General features: G+C 43.6%; 2 pseudogenes; both read right to left on the bottom strand.

Moving 5' to 3' along the window:
- Window positions 1–851: 851 nt before the first annotated feature.
- LOC133078544 (zinc finger protein 418-like) lies at window positions 852–8,088 on the bottom strand (annotated as a pseudogene).
- Window positions 8,089–12,116: 4,028 nt separating this feature from the next.
- On the bottom strand, window positions 12,117–16,724 carry LOC133077801 (zinc finger protein 548-like; annotated as a pseudogene).
- Between the last annotated feature and the right edge of the window lie 420 nt (window positions 16,725–17,144).

Here is a 17,144-nt window from a genome sequence, read left to right as displayed (position 1 = left end):
ACTTAGATGATTCTCAAAATAATTATGCATCATGAAAGAAAAAAACAAATACTAAAGTAAACATTAAGATGCCAATGATATTAACAGTCTAGAAAACACTAATTGAGTGGGGAAAAAAGTAAATCAATTGTAGTTGCCAGGGAGTCCTGGGAGACATGTCAGAAGGCAGATATTGGTGTTGGATGTTTATTATGATGATGGATCCATGGCTTTACAAGTATGAAAACTTACCAAACTGTACATTTTAGGTATGTTCATTTTAATGCATACCAACTATATAGCTCAATTAAGTTTTAATAGAAATTGGCTTCACATTAAAATCTGAATCTCTCTTCTGTGGAACTCTGCCAACCACACGTTAACTCCACCCCCTCTCCTTGTCCTTGGGAGGGATTCTATTGCAGTAGCGATGAAGACTCGTGAGCAATGAAAGGTGTTTCCACTTGAGTTACCCAGGACCTCTGCCTGGGTCCTAAAACTCACATGCCTGGACTACACGACTTCCACTCTCATGCAGCTCCAAAATCACTGGTGGTTCTCACGACTGTCCTCATCTCAGGGTGACCTCTGAACCCACCAAAAATTCTGACATCCAGGACTCAACATTAGTCCCACAGAGCCCTGCAGTCTACCCTAGGAGGCCTCGGAAAACAATGCAAATTAGACCACAACTGGAGTGAACACTATTCTCTGCCATGATACTATCCCCACTGAGGTATACAAAGTTTGCAACACTCACAAAACCTGTTCCTTTTCATCCTGACAGTCCAATATGGTTCTCAACATCAGTCTAAGAGTGAACAAACCCCAAGACGAAAGGGGCTTAAATAATAGTCTTTATTATGGCACAGAGCAGAGCAAACTGAGAGTTTCCAAAAAGGGTGACCTGGAGCTAGAAAAATCCATTGTGAGCATGACATGAGACAATGCCACCAAAGAAGGTAAACCTCTGTGAGCCACCAGCAGAACCCAGACTGGATCCCCATGGTCAAAGCTGGTTAGGTCCTGTCTTAGCCAGTTGATGGAAGAGAATGACAAAACCCAAGTGCTCAGGCTATTCATGCTTCGCTCCAGGGGACAGGAGAGCACAAAAGTCTACCTACCCTGACCACACTAAGGTGACTGATGCCCAGTATGGGGATCTGCCACTTGGAAGAGGTAAGAAACTCACAGTGACATTAAGTCTGGAAAGGGCCATGGGCAGGTTAGGAAGTAAAGCATAGCTCCTGAAAAGCTTCCTATGAACCTGGTACTCATAGGCAATCTGCACACAAGGGCTGTTCAGATGTATGGCATTCAACTTCCAGTTGATGACTCCCTCACAGAGCCTATTCAGTATGATGTATTAACTAAGGAGACAGCTCATTCACTGCTCTCATCTCATTTGAAGGCCTTTTCTCCAGCATGAACTTTCTCGCGACAAATGAGGTTAGACTTTTGACTGAAAACATTCCTACATTTGCTGTACTCATAGGGCCTATCTTGGCTATGAAGTTTCTGGTTCTCAGTCAGAACAGACCTTTGACAGAAAACTTTTCCACATTTGCTGCACTTGTGAGGCCTTTCTGTGGTGTGAACATTTTGGTGTTGAGTAAGCTGGGTGCTTTGGCTAAAGAATTCTCCACATTTAGTGCACTCATGTGGTTTTTCTCTAGTGTGAACTCTGGTGCTTAATGAGAGTAGAGCTTTGGCTAAAACGTTTCCCACATTCACTGCACTCAAAAGGCTTCGCTACAGTATGAATTTGCTGGTGCACAATAGGTTGGAGCTCTGGCTAAACAACTTGCCACATTCACTGCACTTATAAGGCCTTTCTCCAGTGTGAATTCGCTGGTGCAGAACAAGTGTCAATTGGTTGCTAAAAGCTTTCCCACATTCATTGCATTCATAAGGCCTCTCTCCAGTGCGGACTCTCTGGTGCTGAGCAAGTTTGTAGCTGTGGCAGAAGAATTTCCCACATTCACTACACTCATAAGGCCTTTCTCCAGTGTGAATTCGCTGATGCTGAACAAGTGTGGGTTTGTTGCTGAAAGGTTTCCCACATTCACTGCACTCATAAGGCCTTGTGCCCCTGTGAACTCGCCGGTGTGCAATAAGGTTGTAGTTGGAGGTAAAGAATTTCCCACATATACTGCATTTATAAGGCTGTGAGGCAGTGTGAATTCTTTGGTGCGCAATAAGGCTGGAGTTTTGAGTAAAGAATTTCCCACATACACTGCACTCATAAGGCCTTTCTCCAGTGTGAATTTGCTGGTGCTGAACAAGTGTGAGTTTGTAGCTAAAAGCTTTCCCACATTCATTGCACTCATGGCCTTTCTCCAGTGTGGAGTCTCTGGTGCTGAACAAGTTTGTGTTTATAACTGAAGATTTTCCCACATTCACTGCATTCATAAGGCCATTCTCCAGTGTGGACTCTCTGGTGCTGAACAAGTGAGTTTTTGCGGCTGAGGGTTTTCCCACATTCACTGCACTCGTAAGGCCTCTTTCCAGTGTGGAAACTCTAGTGCTGAGCAAGTGAGTGTTTGTGGCTGAAGGCTTTCCCACATTCACTGAACTTATAGTGCCTTTGTCCATTGTGAAAGGCCTCCACACACTTGGTGTCCTTTTGTGCAGTGACCTGGTGCTGGAGAAGGCCCGAGCTACCAGGGAAATCCTTCCCAGGCTCCTGGAATGAGAAAGGCTTCTTGGTAGCATGGACTGTGCAGCTCTTCATAAACTCCTTATCCGTGTCTCTTCTAAAGAGTTTCTCTCTACTGTGCTGGTGAAATTTCACACTTGCCCCACAAAATTTCTGGCCAGGGTTTGTTCCCAGGTCCTCAGCTAAATGCACACCACCTCTAATTCCAGACTACATATCTCCCAGGGACAGCCCTTCTGGGTGGACAGGTTTGTCTTTGAAGTATTTATTTGTGGCACTTCTACAGAATCATTTTGCTCAGAAGGTGTCTCCTTGACCTCTACTCCATGCCAACAACCTGAAAGCAGAGAAATATGGGTGAACTTCATACAGATTTTGGTAGAAGGGGGCAGCCCCATCACAAATATGTGTCTGACATGACAAGGAAAAAATCCTTGGGATGGTTTTCAGGACAAGGGAGCTGGGGTCTGATTAGGAAAGGGCCTCTGTGCAGGACTGGGCCTCTCCATGTCACAGAACAGGGAAGACTCACCAAGCAAAAGACCCAATGATGGGGGCAGTGCACACAGAAATGAGGTACAGAGTCAATGGCTTTGGCACCAAAACATTGTGGGGCACCAGACATGTTCCTGATATAATTTGAACCTAGCCATACCATCACTTCCTCCCCCTGATGCCAATCACTGGAGCCAAGCCCACTTTGAGCCCCTCACGCTGTGGCTGCAGTCATGTCCACTCTGTCATGTACCCAGGGTTCACCTCCCAGCTCCAGCTGGACATAACATGGGACCTAGAAAATGCAAGTCCTAAGGGAAAGACAGGATAGGTGAGTGGTCAGTACTGGCCCAGGGGTACAACCAATCCCGAAACAACCTCAGGAAAGAAAAATATCACAAAAAGAATCTTTGAGGAGGGTCTCACAGCAACAGCCAAGTGGATCCCACAAATAGTGACCACGTTGAGTCCCAAGAATTCCTGGTATAGTCAGGGCCCAGGAAATGTCAGCTGGAAGGGAGCAGAACCTGGAGCACAGAGGTGCATGGGTCTACAGAGTCAACTTAGCAGGGAGTGGCTGAGGCTAATGGAACCCACCGAACTATTTCCAAGTCTTATGACCCAGAAAACTTCAGAGCCTCTGGTACTGAGGATACTTCTGAAAGGAGGTAGTATACACTCACCCAGCCTTGGCACCTACAGCATGTATGACAGGGAAGCAGTAATAGAGATGTGCTCACTGTCTAGCTGTGAAAAAACAGACTTGCCTTTGGAAAAAAAGGGAAAGGCAGAGACCTGCCCAGGATGCTGGGATAGGTGGGAGGGCCTTACCCAATGATGCAACAAGTGCAAAGGTGCAAAGGTCTCCAGCGTCACATCATGGTACAGGAGTCTCTGGTCCTCACCAAGAAGCCTCCATCCCTCATGGGAAAAGTACACAGCCATGTCCTCAAAGGTCACAGGGCCCTGTGATGATGGGGACAGATGTGTCCATAAGCAGCCTCTTTCCCCAGGACCCCATAAGTACACCTAATCCCAGCTCATATTCAATCTAGGCTCATCTTCCTCCGCAGTTCCCTGACTTAGAGGGCAGTGGTACCCAATAACTCTTCATGCTTCCTTGATCACTAGATCCAGCCTCAAGAGGCAGGTGGACAGATAGATGCCATCTAAATCTGTGCTCCTGGTATGTAGGGTCCCCTCCCTCTCCTGCAAGATAACAGCCTGAGAGTCCCCAGGATCATATCTCCCAGACACAAACACACTTAGGCCTATCCTTCTCTCTTAAGCTCCTAGTACCTCGGGCAATTACTTCACACACCTTCCCCACATGCATATAACTCACTGGATAACTCCTCATACATCAGATCCCCATTGCCACAATCTGGTCCATAAAATTGGCATGTCTCCTGTCTCCTCATATACCCTTCTTCACACGGCACTCAGAAAGTGCTTGCCAATGCAACAGGATCTCAGCATGCCCCAACTCTCCACTGGCAGCTCCCCAGCCCTTGAGAAATAAGCACCAGCTTGACTTTGGTATCACTTTACCTCCATTTCTGCTTTCCCTCTGCATCAATTTCACGGCCACTCTCCCATGAAAACCTTGGCCACCTGCTGGACTTTCCCTTCCCCCTACCTTCCTGCTGATGACCACTACTTTTCTTTGTCTGTCTTTGTGACAGCCCCCCTCTCCTCCCTTGTCCCCTAATAGGATCCTGAAGCCTCCCCCAGCACTCTAGATCTGCATGTTCAGCTGTCCACTTGTCTCCTATACTTGGGAGCCTCTGGAACATCTGGGACTCAACTTGGCTGCAATCCAATTCCTAATAGTCTCACTGAAAAGGACTCTTACCACTGACTTCCCCATCTCAGTTGATGGCACTTCCACACTTCCAGATGCACAGGGAAAAAACTTTGGAGGTATCTGTGACCACTCCACATTAGAAAATCTGGTCATCCCCTACTTTAGAAACTTCTGCACACTGCAGCCCAGGATAGCCTCTTAAGACCTAAGTAAGATCACTTTCCCTCCTGTTCCAAAAATTCCATGTCTGCCATCACTCTCAGAACAGAAACCTACCTTCTCAGAGTACCATTCTAGGCCTGACTCTTGCCCCCTTGCTCTTGCCAGACATTAACTCACCAGACATTAACTAACACATACAAGTCATAGAGCATTCCCAATTCAATCTCATCCCCAAGCATTTGTACATACTAATCCCTGTACCTAAGACAACCTTTCACATCTCAGTCTGCTGGCTGCCAAAAATGGGAATCTCTCCATATAAGCTCTGGCCTGGACTTAGAAACCTGAGCGTAGGGTTCTCTAGGGTCTTGAGACACCAAGGCCAGGAAGAGTGGCAGCAAAAGAGTTGCAGGACACCTGACACTCACCAGTGCAGGGTCCATAAGTGGTTCTGCTGAATGTGGAGTCTGTGGGATGAGCAGGGCCATGTAACGTTAATTCCCATCTGTGATACAGACAAAAAAGAAGATTAATGAGTGAACCATTTACTATTTCAGGCAAGACAAATGCTCAAGGAAAAAGTAAAGCATGTAAAACAGGGCAGAAAATGTTATAGAGTTGTGCCATAAAATCATGTGGACATCTTAAGAAAAAGCTTTCCTGAAATGGGAAAAATGAGTACAAAGACTCTCTATGAGAGTCATGTCTGGTGTGTTTGAGCAGCATCCACGAGGTTAGTGTGACTGGAGCCCAGTGAGCCAGAAGAATAAGGGATTGTGTTGGCGAGGAAATGGTTGTTGCAGGTCATAAAGCGCTATTATAGTCCTAAGTCACAAATATCAAAAATTAAGTCTCATTTTATGTACAGGTCTGTTTCTGACACTTCCATTTGATTCCCTTCTTCTATCTGTTTCTCCCCTGGCAATAACAGATTCTTCTCTTCCCATAGCTTGTAGGTGGCCCTAACAAGTGGCCAACAGGAGGTCTTATACTTCCTTTACAAATTTTTATTTGGTCATATTAAAGATTATTGTTTTATACAAAATTCCAGCTTACATAATCCATAGATTAAATTCTGATTTGAAATTATCATAACACTATACAATAGAATTCCAGGATATGTACTTTTTATATTTATCCATATTCTTTGATATATCCATGTTTTTTTCCATAAACGGTCAGAGAGATTTCTGTAATTTCCTACTAGTTTTTTTTCCTCCTGTGATAGAGAACGGAACTACCACCATTTATTTGCTTCACACTGAAAATGAATCTCTGATAAAGCGGGTGTTGGAGTAATAGTGCTTGGCCTCCAGCAGTTCAGGATAACTGGACCTCACCTATGACTCTTCAAACTTAGGAGAAAGGAGATAAGCTAGGACTTGACCTCTGTTCCATCCTCATTATAGAAAGATGGAAATATCTTCTTGAGTTCTTAACACCTTGCTAGGGATTCGAAGCATTGTTACTTTTTATCCTTACAATGATTCATTTTGTCCCCCTTAAAACAAACATTTTAACAAGCTATCTTAACCATTTTCTCTTGCAACACCACCAGAGAAAGATGATTTTCCGATAAAATAAATATTACTCGAAGAGTAAAATCACTTTAAAAAACCATCTAAGTGTGTGAATACTGTAAAACTGTACATTTATGTAACGCATAAGTGTGTATCAAAATATAAAGATGGTATAGATGAAGAATAAGTATAACAATTTCACTAAAAGAACTACGTTAAAATTAGTAAGATGGAGCAAAACAAGACCAAAAAGTGGAAATGTTCGGGACTTCCCTGGTAACGCAGTGGTTAAGAATCTGCCGCCAATGCAGAGGACACAGGTTCGAACCCTGGTCCGGGAAGATCCCATATGCCGCGGAGCAGCTAAGCCCGTGCGCCACAACTATTGAGCCCGCGTTCTGCAACTACTGAAGCCTGCGCGCCTAGAGCCCGTGCTCCGCAACAAGAGAAGCCACCGCAATGAGAAGCCCGCACACCACAACTAAGAGTAGCCCCCGCACGCCGCAACTAGAGAAAGCCCACGCGCATCAACGAAGACCCAATGCAGCCAAAAATAAATAATAAAAGCAATCATTAAGAAACAAAGTGGAAATGTTCAATTAAATACAATAATAATTTTAACATACACGCTAGACAAATGCATGCTTTATATACCCCAGAACGCATACAGAATTTATAAATACACCACTTTACTCATACTCCTATCTACAGAATACTGCACAAAAAGGAAAATGAATGGACAGTCATGAAAAACATGGGTAAAGTCACACCATACTGTGCACATGAAGAAAACACATCATAATATTTATATGATTCCGTTCATAAAAAGTCTTACAACAAGCGAGAGAAATTAAACTACAGTCGTCGAATATTTTCCACATAGTCGGCAAAACTATCAAGAAAGATGCTTATGTGAAACATCAGATAACACCTTAACTTTGGAGAAATGGAGATAATTGTTTTGGAAGGACCGCACAGGAGCCTTATGGGGTCCTATTGATATCGCATTTTTTGACCTGAGCGGTGAACAGATATTAATTTTAAAGCGGCTTATTCATCGGCACGTGTAAGTTCTCTGCAATTTTTTTCCCCACGCAGTTCATATTTCAAAATTGGGAAAACCAACGTTTGGAGGGACAAATAAGTATAGGACACTCGTTAGAGAACCTCGATTTAGAACCAAAATATTGCAGAATAAGAAGAGTTGGGGGAGGGCCCGGAGGGCGCAGGATTTACCTGGATTGGACCCATCAGCTCCGCCACCGCCAGCGGAGTGTGTGGGCGAATGAGGGTCCCGGGCACGGTGACCCCTGTCCCGGCCCCGAGAGTCAGGCCAGATGGCGCCCACGCCGAGCCTCAGACCCTCCTCAGATCAGCGGACACAGCAGCTTCCCGGCTCCCTAACCTCAGGCCGGCCCAGGGCTCCAAAGCTCCCCGCAAGTTAACAAGTTAGCTCCCCGAGTTTACAAAACGTCGCCCGCGGTCCACGCCGGAAGGCCCGCCCAGGCGCCGTCTTCTAGAACGGAAGTGCCTCTCTCCTGCGGCTCAGTGCCTTCCGGGTAATGTAGTTCATAGCGCCCCAGGCCCAGGCAAGGGGCGGTGCTCCCCACCTCCTGAAAAGGTCCCGCCCCAACGCGAGAGTTGCGGAGTATCCGGAGGCTCTGAGGCGGGGGCAGGTTTTCAGGTTCTTAAAGGGGGTGTACCCAGATTTCCGTGGACTGTACTGTAGGTCCCGAGTTATGTACACTTTCTTACCACTTAGCCAGTTACTGGAACATTTACAGATACCCCTTTGAAAGAGGCTATCCACTCTACTTTGCTGAAGTCTCCCCCCAGTTCCAGTTAATCCAATCACTGTTTTTGTACAGAATATGTTACCCACCCTGGGCCTTGTTAAGTCTTACATGCATATACCTGCATGATTTTTTTCCTCAGGACACACAGCTCCTAGGTGGGTCTCAGGAGACAAATATCTGTCAATTATGCCATGGGACATCCACTAAATTCAAGGGCCTCAACTCATGGTACTGCCAAATACTGTTGTTTCCAAACCACCTGCCCCAAGTGACTGTGGAACCACAAATAATCCTCACATTCACGGCATGAGATCGTGGTGCAGGGGTCCTTCAGACTTTCCTAGGAGGCCTCAGGCAGCAATGCGATTAGGCCAAATCTACCCTGAGAGCTGTTGTTTGTCCTCCTTCTATTTCCTTTGGAGCACACAAAGTTTAGAGCCCCAGAACTCTGTACTTTTTATTCTGGCAGAGCCCAATTCTATTCTCCCCCACAGCATACAGTAAGTAGAATCCCAAGAATAAAAGTAGCTTAAACAATAAGCCTTAGGGGAGGGATGGAGTGGGAGGTTGGGATTAGCAAATGTAAAAGCTTTTATATACAGAATGGATAAACAACAAGACCCTCTGTATAGCACAGAGAACTATATTCAATATCCTATGATAAACCATAATGGAAAAGAATATTAAAAAAAAGAATGTATATATACGTATAACTGAATCACTTTGCTGTACAGCAGTAATTAACACAACATTGTAAATCAACTATACTTCAATTAAAAAAAAAACTCAATAAGACCTTTGTTGCAAAAACCAGCAAGGTATAAAATGGATAACTAATAAGAACCTGCTATATAAAAAGATTTTAAAAATTCAAAAAAACCAAAAAACCAAAAAACCCAGCAAGGTGAGCCCGGAGTTCCTAGGGTAAGTAAAATGGAGGCTGGAAAAAATCTGTCAAGAATATCAGGAGACAATCAATAATGACCCTGAACAAGGGAAACCTCTGAAAACTGCCAACCAAAGCCAGATCCAGTCCTCTGTCCAAGCTGGGTGATGTCCACACCCAAACAAATCAAGTGGGGTATGTGTTCTCACCAAAGTGCTCAAATGGGTGGCAAATTCTCTAGATAAAGCAAGAGCGCACAGCAATCTGTTCTCCCTGCTTTTTAACAAAATTGAGATTTTTTTTTTTTTTTGGTCACCTTGAACCCATGCCCCCTGCAGTGGAAGTGGGGAGCCCTAACCATTGGACAGCCAGGGAGTTCCCAAAATTGATATAATTAACATATAATATTTATTAGTTTCAGCTGTACAACATAATGATTCTGTATTTGTTTATATTGCAAAATGATCACCACAATAAGTCTACTTCACATTGTCTTCATAGTTACAAAAGTTTTTTATGTTGAGAACTTTTATGATTTACTCTCTTAGCAAGTTTCAAACTGGCAATACAGTATTATTAACTATAGTGACCATACTCCCTGCCAGCTAATAGCGGGAGGGTAGCTTCTGTAATACACATGGGCAGTGACAGAACTCCAGTGACGGCCCCAGGCAGGTCTGAAAGTGCAACAGAGTTCACCAAAGTTTCCCACAAACCTGGCCCTTACTGTGAATCTCCCTAGTGAGGATGTCTGGATGTACGAGATGCAGTTTCTGGGGGATATCTCCCTCACAGGGGCTAATCTCCAGAGCTTTCATCTGTTATTATGCTAAAAAGCCAAGAGCACAGTGTCTGCACGTGTAACATCTTTCTCCAGTGTGAGCTTCCTGGTGCTGGAGACAGACTAGTGGCTGAAGACTGTCCAACATCTGCCATACTCATAATACCCTGCTGGGTGTGGAGTTGTTCTGTAAGATCAAAAGGTTCTTGATGGTGGAACACACAGCACAATGACACTGGGATACATGAAAGACAGAACTGTTTGTTACTTACAGCTCAGAATGAGAGAAAGACATTAGACAGGGCAACACAGAGGGCTGTGTCCAGGGACAGGATGACAGCAAGCTGGAACTGTGGTGGACAGTTTGTGTGTGGCAAGAGTGATGGGATTAGCTAGGTTTCATGAGCTCTCTGTGGACTGGCTATTTTGAATAATTGTATGGGTTCCAGAACATAGGGGCTATCACTGTCTGACACCTTGGTGTCTGGTAGTCCAGAGTATGAGAGCCTGATAAGGAAAGTGGTTGGGGGTGTGGACTTCATCAGCTGTTCTAGAAGGGGAATGGACAGTCCACTTGCTAGGGCTTCAAAAGTGAGTCAAACCACTATTTAAAAACTTTAAACATATACATCAAAATGCTGTGGTATTGACATAGACACACATAGAGGAGAAAGGAATAAAATAAAGAACACAGAAACAAACCTTCACACACATGCTTAGATGTTTTAAAAGGGTGCAGAGACCATTCAAAGAGAAATGAGTTTTTTCAGCAGATGGTGTTGAAAAAACTAGATATCCACATGCAAAAGAATGAAGTTGCACCTTTACCTAACATGATATATAAAAATGAACTCAAAATGAATGAAAGACCCAAATATTAGGACTTAAAAGTGTAATACTCTTAGAAGAAAACAGGAAAAAAGCTTCACGACACTGACAATAATTTCTTGGACATGATACCAAAGACACAGGCAACAATAACAGAAATAAATTGGACTACACTGAAATTTAAAATTTCTGTGCAAAAAAGGACTAAATGGAGAGAGTGAAAAGACAACCCTCAGAGTGGAAGAAAATATTTGCAAACTATTTATCTGTTAAGGAGTTACTACACAGAATATATAAAGAACTCCAACATCTAAATAACAACAACAATAATAATAACCCCATTAAAAAATGGGGAAAGGATTGGAAGAGACATTTTCCCAAAGACCAAATACAAACAGCCAACAAGCATATGAAAAAATGTTCAACATCATTAAATGCAAATCAAAATCACAGTGAAATAATCACTTTGTGTCCCTTAGGATAGTGTTACAAAAAATAAAACAACAAAAAGAAAATAAAAAGTGTTGCTGAGGGCGCAGAGAAATTGGAAACTTCAAGCTGCACCAGTGTAAAATGGTACAGCTACTATGGAAAACAGCCCCTCAGTTCCTCAAAAAATTTAAATATTGAATTACCACATGATGCAACAATTCTCGTCTGGGAATATACTTAAAAAGGGCCTCAAAGAAATGCTTGTGCAATCATGCTTATAACAGCATTATGTGCAATAGGCAAATAGGGAAAGCAATCCAAGAGCCAACTGATGATAGGATACAGAAAAAGTAACATATACATAAAATGGAGTATTATTCACTCAAAAAGGAAGGAAAGTCTGACACATGCTAGGAAGTGGTTGAACCTTGAGGACATTGTCTTCAGTGAAGTAGGCCAGCCACAAAAGGAGAAAAACTTTATGACTCTTATATAAGGTACCCAGAGTGGACAAATTTATAGACTTAAATTAGAATAATTGTTGTCAGGGGATAAGAGAGGGGGGATGAGGAGTTGCTGTCTAATGTGTTTAGTTCCAGTTTTACAAGATGAAAAGACTTCTGAATATTTGCTTGCACAAAAGGTGAATGTATTATTACTGAAGAACTTACACTTAAATATGGTTAAGATTGTAAATTCTATGTTACATGTATTTTACCACACTATAAAAAAATTTTAAACACCTGCATAGCAGTACTTCCCAGTGTTAAATCAGACCAGACTTTTCTTTGAAGTCTTTCCCTGTTTGCAATACTTTTTAGCGTGAACTTCTTGGTGCCGAATGAGGTGGGAGTTTTGGCTGAAGAGTCTACCACATACACTGCACTCATAAGGCCTTTCTCCTGTGTGACTTCTCTAATGCCTAATGTGATTTGAGTTGTGCCTAAAGAGTTTCCCACATACACTACACTCATAAGGCCTTTCTCCAGTGTGAGCTTTCTGATGCTTCTTAAGCCTGAAGTGGTACCTAAAGAATTTTCTACATTTGGTGCATTCAAAATGCCTTCCCCTAGTGTGAACTCTCTGATGAATAATGAGCATGGAGCTGTCTACAAAAAATTTCCCACACACACTGCACTCATGGCCTTTCTCCAATGTGAACTCTCTGATGTCTTTTGAGTGTGAAGCTGTACCTAAAGAATTTCCCGCATTCACTGCATTTATATGGCTTTTCTCCCGTGTGAACTCTCTGATGAACAATGAGTGTGAAGTTGTCTTTGACGCACTTCCCACACTGGCTGCACTCATAAGGTATTGGCCTAGTGTGAACTCTCTGCTGTTCAATGAGGCCAGACCTTTGTGTAAAGAATCTTCCACATCCAAGGTGCTCATATAGCTTCATTTCAGTATGTATTGTCTGGTGCTGAGCCAGGTGGAACCTTCTGATGAAGGTCTTTCCACTTTCACTGCAATGGTTTTTCTGGTGCTTAACAAGTATGTGTTTGTGGCTAAAGGTTTTCCCACATTCACTGCACTTGTAATCATTCTGTCCACTGTCAAAGGTCGCCCTGCCCTCCGTGTCGCTGTGTGGCTTCCCTCCTGTGTGAAGGGCTTGGTGCTGGAGAAGGCCTGAGCTGGGCGGAAAGTCCTTCACTCCCGCCCTGCACGTCAAGGTCTTCTCTGCCACGTGAATGCTGCAGTTCTTCACAAATGAAGTCCTCCCCTCATCCCATCGGGGGAGTTTCTTTCGACTCAGCTCCTTTTGGTGCTGGGAAAGACTTGACACACACGCGTACAACTCTTGCTCGGGGTGTGTCCCATCGTGCTCAGCCAGGCGCAAAATGTCTTTCAAGAGTGGGCCACACATCTCACAAGAATGAGACTTCTGGATGGATGGACCTGGCTTTGGAGTCTTGACCTGTGACTCTCTGACAACATCACCTTGCTCTGAAAGGGCCTCCTCATCCTGGGCGCTGTGCTGACAACCTGGAATAAGAGAGATGCTGATAAACGCATAATAAATTTAGAACACACCCTCTCACCATACACAAAAATAAACTCAATTGGCTTAAAGACTTAAACATAAGACATGACACCATAAAACTCCTAGAAGAGAACATAGGTAAAACATTCTCTGAGATAAATCATATCAATGTTTTCTTAGGTCAGTCTCCCAAGGCAATAGAAATAAAAACAAAAATGAACAAATGGGACCTAATCAAACTTACAAGCTTTTGTACAGTGAAGAAAACCATAAAGAAAACGAAAAGACAACCTACAGAATGGGAGAAAATATTTCCAAACTATGTGACCGACAAGGGCTTAATTTCCAAAATACACAAACAGCCATACAACTCAACAATAATAAAAACAAACAACCCAATCCAAAAATGGGCAGAAGACCTAAATAGGCATTTCTCCAAAGAAGAAATACAGATGGCCAATAGGCACATTAAAAGATGCTCAACATCGTTAATTAGTAGAGAAATGCAAATCAAAACTTAATGAGGTACCACCTCACACCAGTCAGAAAGGCCATCATTAAAAAGTCTACAAATAACAAATGCTGGAGAGGGTATGGAAAAAAGGGAACCCTTTTACACTGTTGGTGAGAATGTGAGTTGGTGCAGACACTGTGGAAAACAGTATAGAGGCTCCTCAGAAAACTAAAAATAGAATTACCATAAGATCCAGCAATCCCACTCCTGGGCATATGTCCAGACAAAACTATAATTCAAAAAGATACATGCACCCCTATGTTCACAGCAGCACTATTTACAATAGCCAAGACATGGAAACAACCTAAATGTCCATCAACAGAGGAATGCATAAAGAAGATGTGGTATATATATACAATGGAATACTACTCAGCCATAAAAAAGAACGAAATAATGCCATTTCCAGCAACATGGATGGAACCAGAGATGATTATACTAAGTGAAGTAAGTCAGAAAGAGGAGTACAAATACCATATGATGTCACTTACATGTGGAATCTAAAATATGACACAAATGAACATATCTATACAACAGTAACAGACTCTCATTCATAGACAACAGACTGGTGGTTGCCAACGGGAAGGGGGATGAGGGAGGGTTGGAGTGGGAGGTTGGAGTTAGCAGACATAAACTTTTATATATAAAATGTATAAACAACAAGGTCCTACTACATAGCACAGAGAACTATATTCAAGATCCTATGATAAACTATAATGGAAAAGAATGTAAAGAAAAAAATGTACATATATGTATAGCTGAACCACTTTGCTGTACAGCAGTAATTAACACAGCATTGTAAATCAACTGTACTTCAACAACAACAGCGAAACTTTGTAGAAAAATAAGACAAAATAAAATAAAACAAAATTACAAGGATATCAAAGGAGGGTCTTTAGAGAAACAACCCAGTGGTCCCCACAAGTAGTGACCAAGTCAATGCCTGAACTTCCTGACATAGGCAGGCTCCAAAGTCTGTCAGCAAAAGGCAGGGGAATGCCTGGGACACCGAGGTTCCATGCCTCTAGACAGAGTCACCCAACCAGGGACATGCAAGTTTGGTGGGATCTTTCAGACAAACTTCAAGATTTCTGACTCCTGAGCCCGGTCTTACAAGACCCCAGAGCAGCAGGGATGGGACTGCTGGGAAAGAAGGACTACAGTGCACAGAGCCCAGCCCTGGCACCAACAACACACATGCCAGGAAACCAGGAAAGGAAGCAGTACCCATGGTCTCACTGTGGGAAGGTCAGAGGTGCCCCTGGGAAAACGGGGAAGAACAGAGCCCAGCCCAGGATGCTGGGGTGAGTGGGAGGGCCTTACCTATGGAGGACAAAAGTGCAATGTTCTGTAGCATCACATCACGGTACAGGAGCCTCTGAGCCTCATCAAGGAGTCCCTACTCCTCCTGGGAGAAATATATGGCCACGTCCTCAAAGACCACAAGGCCCTGTAAAAATTGGGTTAGTTCACTCCATGAGCAGCTTTGTGTGCTGTATTTCCTTCCATTCTGTATTTGTCTAGTCTCCATCCATCAATTCTAGGGCCAAACTAAAAGCCAAATGTGTTTATATCTCCCCTATCATTCAGAGCCCATGGTCTGAACCACCTCCTTATCTGACTCTCATACACCAAGTCAATATATCCCCTGCCCTAAATCAACCCAGGGCCAGATACCAGACAGCTAGGGACAGCTCTGAAGCTGGAAAACCCACCTGAATTATTCAGACTAGTCGATCATAAGCTATTCCCCTTATTCTCCACATCCTAACATGGATGAACTGAAGATCCTGAAGAGGTAAGTGTATGAACCATTGTACCCACCAGATTTGAATTTATGGACGTAAATGAGTAAGTGAGCACACAGAGAGGTCAGTATTGTTGAAAAAGATTTCTATGATTTCTATTTCCCAAGTGTACAGTGAACACTATGCCACACAGGGCCACGTAAGGAAGCACCAGATTTGAGCAGGAGGCAGAAGCAGGCGCAAGGGGAGACCTAGACCAGAGCCTTTATTGGGGTTTTCCCAGTAAAAATGTGGAGAATAAGGGGAATAGCTTAGGACTGACTAGTCTGAATGTGATACATAAAATTTTTCATCATAAGGAAATACTTAAAGGTATATTAACATGCAGACCAATTATTAAGTGTTTGGATATATATAACTAATTCAACATGTTCATTTCTAACTGCCTACCTACACACATATTTTGAGGAATGTCGGTTCATTAGTGTCTAGATCAGTAACTGTTTCATGTATTCTTAAGTTAATGAGTTGCAGGGAGGCACTGAGCAGGCAGGTCAGCTACTAGTCCTTCTGAGCCTGCCTATAACATGGTCCTCTGAAGGGAGATGCAGGGAGCCCTCAGCTGGACAGTAGATCATTCCTCTTACTCTGGGGACTGGAGGAGGTGAGGCAGTGCGCTGGTCTGGGAACAGCTGCTCCACTACCCCAAGTAACCTTTGCCTTGTTCTACAGAGAGTGGTCTTGAGGGCCTGCTAAGCTTGCAGTGGGGAGAATCTACACCAACTCACAACTCAACCTCCATCCTAGGTCAGCTCCTTACCCTATCTGGATCTAACTTTCTACAAACACAGGCCAGAGTTCACCCTACAGCCGGATTGCTCCTCTCTGAAGAACCATCAGGGATGCACACCCATCTGTACCCTGCCCTCCAGTCTCAGTCTCCCCACACCTCACCACGGAGACCATCTGAAATAACAAACTTTAGACTCTCTTTCTTCAATCTGACCACCAGGCTACAACCTGATCCAGCCCACACCCTCCACCCCTTAGAAAGCTCCAGACCAGCAACCGTCCCGGGCCTCCAGACCTTCATATCCACCTACCCAGGAGATGTCTCCATCTTCTGACATCTCCATCTTGAGACATCTCAGAAAAACCCATGTCCAAATACAGCTCATGATCTTTTCCCTGAATCCCGTTCACTGCACTGACTTCCTCATCTCCATTCCTTAAATGTTCAGGGGGGGAAAAAATTGGGATGGTCTTTTATTCTCTACTTTTGCTTACAGCCATATTTGATGCAGCAAGAAATTTTGCCAATCCTATTTTTATAATCTATCCAAACTCTTGTCACAGTTCTCCTGAATTCTGTGGCCATGTCCTCCTCACCAGCCTCCTGGTTCCCTCCTGGTTCCTGGAGGGAACCAGGGTGAGTTCCCTCCTCACCAGGGAGATAAGATCCCGCAAGCCACGTGGTGCAGCCAAAAAATTTTTTAAATAAATAATAAAATAAAATCACTGGAGGATCCAGCTATTCAGAAGCCCAGTATTTTTGG

The sequence above is a fragment of the Eubalaena glacialis genome, chromosome 18 (assembly GCF_028564815.1).
Source record: "Eubalaena glacialis isolate mEubGla1 chromosome 18, mEubGla1.1.hap2.+ XY, whole genome shotgun sequence".
Lineage (NCBI taxonomy): Eukaryota > Metazoa > Chordata > Mammalia > Artiodactyla > Balaenidae > Eubalaena > Eubalaena glacialis.
This window is presented reverse-complemented; position numbering and strand designations above follow the sequence as displayed.